Here is a 3455-nt window from a genome sequence, read left to right as displayed (position 1 = left end):
CTGAGGCTAAAGTTCTTTGGTCTGGAGTGGGGGGGGGGGAGGGAATGTTTCCATTTGGGGCTAAACAGCCACCACAACCCCACCTGGGTTTGTTTGCCACTTGTGGTCCAGTAAAGGGTAGTGATCACACTCCCAGTGGTGCCATTACTACTATTACTACTACTACAGTGGTACCTCGGGTTAAGTACTTAATTCGTTCCGGAGGTCCGTACTTAACCTGAAACTGTTCTTAACCTGAGGTACCACTTTAGCTAATGGGGCCTCCTGCTGCTGCCGCGCCACCGAAGCACGATTTCTGTTCTAATCCTGAAGCAAAGTTCTTAACCTGAAGCACTATTTCTGGGTTAGCGAAGTCTGTAACCTGAAGCGTATGTAACCTGAAGCGTATGTAACCCGAGGTACCACTGTACTATTAAATTGCAAGTATTCAAAATGAGGGCAAGAAGCATTGCCCTTACTCCGCTTTGGCTTCATGACATCATCTCATGGCATTGTCATGAAGCGATCAGAGTGAGGGCAATGCTTTCAGGCCTCACTCTGAAGCCTATGTAGAGGGAAGGCACTCACTGGCAACCAGGAGGAGCTGAATCACTTCATTTCACTTACAAAAGCTTTTACAGAGTTCCTTGTAGAATGGATTCTGTGACCCACCGTGAATATGTGCATAGAATTCCAACTGGATTTGTTTTTTAACCTGTGGTACTTCAAATATCTGTACAAGGATCTTGTCCCTTCTTAGTTTCTAAACAGACAACTTTCTTTTTATGTGGAGTTCAAATATTCCCCTTCCCCCCTCTCCCTTTTACTGTGAAAAGTGAAAGGGAAAAAAGTATATCACAGATAGCACCCGCTTCTTAATACTTGTTGGGGCTGCAAAGCTATTATTGCTTCCTTGTTATCTCTGCAAAAGCCTGCCTTTCCATCTTGTCTAATAGGCTGTGCATTTGACTTCCTCTCAGGGAAAAGGTGACAGTGCGGAAGAAAGAGATGTGCTTTGGAAAAATATATGCATTTCCACTACAGAGAGACACACAAAAAAAACCCCAGGGAGGTTGACTATCTTCTTGCAGGCCACCTTTAGCTGTTGAGGGGGTGTGCAAAATCTTTCAAGATTTACAGGGCTCCTCTTTTTGGCAAACGTGAAAAGGCAAGGATTTGGGCCAAATGAATTCCTCTTCAAATTCATAAGGAATTGTTTGTTTGTTTTCTTTTACTTAATGGACTGGTATAGACACCACGTAACATCTCTGGGTAGCTCACAAAGAGCGCACACAAGCATATACTAAAATGCAGTATGAAACAAATAATGAAATACTGTGCTGGGAAAACAAAGCAGAATTAACAAGATGTGATGGCCTGGGATTTGGACTTGGATGCCGAACCTGAGGGATCCCAGCCTGCACAGGATTCCCCGCCTCCGGAACCAGCTGAGGCAGGGCTGGGGCATGAGCCTGAAGGGTCCTCACCTGTGCTCCTGCAGTGATGGAGGACCCATTGCCTGCAGGTGCTCCACTCTCAGCCCCGTCAGGGGAAGCTGAGGTTGCCTCTGGGTCCGGTAGCCCTCCAGCCTCTCCTGAGCTGCAAAGGCTCAGGGCAGAGAGGCGGAGGGAACTAAGTTCCTGCAGGAGGAGTGCTCGCCTCCAGGCCAGGAGAGGTGAGTCAGCAGAGGATTGGGGCCGCCCTATGCCTCGGGGCAGATAAAAGCCAGCCGGCCCCAGTCCCAAGTTGTGGGAGCAATATTGTTGGTTGCTTGTTCCTGCCTGCACCCTGTCCTGCTTACCTGCCCGAGCATCCGGCCCTGCCCTGGCTCCCTGCTTGCATGCCTGTTCCTGACTTCACCCGACTCCCTGCCCTGCACCCAGCTTCAGCTACTATGGACTGCATCCATGTTGCACCTTTGACCACGGACTGGACTTGGACCTCGCCTCTCAGGTAACCCAAGGGACCAGCACACAAGAGGTCTAAACGAGGGTTGCCAGAGTCACAGTGCATTTTTATAGGACAAGGTGGAGAGGGAGAGGACAGCTTTTGCCAAGAGGAGGCATTAAGGTAGGATTCTCTAGCAGTATGGTTCTGCTTTGTAGGTGGAACAAACTTCAGATACAGCAGTTCCAATGCAGCTGCCAGCCCCTGGGACCCTTCAACATCGTCAATCATAGTCTTTATAAGGAAAGACTTTGACCCTCCACTGAAAACCAAAATGACATGATCTAGGGTCAAAATCAGCACTGAAAGCACTGAAATTCACGGCATGTAATGCCTTGAAAGAAAATATTATGAAAATGATATATAGGTGGTACATGACCCCAGTCAAGCTTGCAAAAATATATCACCTACCAGATAATAAGTGTTGGAAATGTAAAGAAACTGAAGGAACATTCTTTCACCTTTGGTGGGCGTGCCCAAGGGTTAAGGCCTTCTGGGAAATGATCTATAATGAATTGAAAAAGGTATTTAAATATACCTTCCTTAAGAAACCAGAGGCCTTCCTTTTGGGCATTGTCGGCCAAATGGTGCCTAAGAAGGACCGGACTTTCTTTATGTATGCGACAACAGCAGCAAGAATACTCATCGCAAAGCACTGGAAGACGCAAGATTTGCCCACGCTGGAAGAATGGCAGACGCAACTGATAGACTATATGGAATTGGCAGAGATGACTGGCAGAGTCCGGGACCTGGGAGAAGAGACAGTGGAAGAGGATTGGAAAAAGTTCAAGGACTATTTGCAAAAGTACTGTAATCTGTTTGAATGTTAAGATGATGCAGGATAGAAAATAATCTGGCATTAATAAATTAGTGGAAAGATGCATGAAAATAAGTGAATTGCAAGAACAAGGCTGAAATTTTGATAAATAGCAGGTTAAAATTAAAGATCCAAATATTTGAAAGTAAAGCTCAAAATTTCTGAAAATTACAAAATAAGACTTGAAAGAAGGTGAAGTACTGCTGAATATAATTTTATAAATGGGAACGCAGGAAAGGAGGATGAGAGGAAGCTCTTTTCTTTTCTTCTTTTCTTTTTCTTTTCTTTTTTTTCATGTTGGTGATGGTGTTTTATGTGTTGGCTGATGTATTGTTTAAAATCTTTAATAAATATTTTTTTAAAAAAAACAAAATCAGCACTGAAAGCTTTTAGGCAAGTCAGGAAACTTACATGGGTCCAGTTTGGTTCAGTACAACCAGGGGCAGAGAAGGGGGGGTGGGGCGGTGCCCACCAGGTGTCACCACTGAAGGGGGTGACAAAATGCCAGGCAGCACTCACCGCGGGGCCTGTAATGCGCCTGAGCCACACGTCTCTCCTGGGAGCGACCCAGTGGCTTGGTCGCCTGCAGGCTCCACGCTGCCCCAAACAGTCCGCCCGCCACCTCTCCACCAGCTGTAGGGTGGCTAAGTGGGAGGAGACAGTCAGACTTATCAGAGGCCCCGTGGAGCGTCCTGCCCCAGCTTGCCCCGCC

This window comes from Podarcis muralis, chromosome 17 (genome assembly GCF_964188315.1).
Source record: "Podarcis muralis chromosome 17, rPodMur119.hap1.1, whole genome shotgun sequence".
NCBI classification, from domain to species: Eukaryota; Metazoa; Chordata; class Lepidosauria; order Squamata; family Lacertidae; genus Podarcis; species Podarcis muralis.
The sequence above is the reverse complement of the archived record's forward strand: the minus strand, read 5'-3'. Positions refer to the sequence as shown.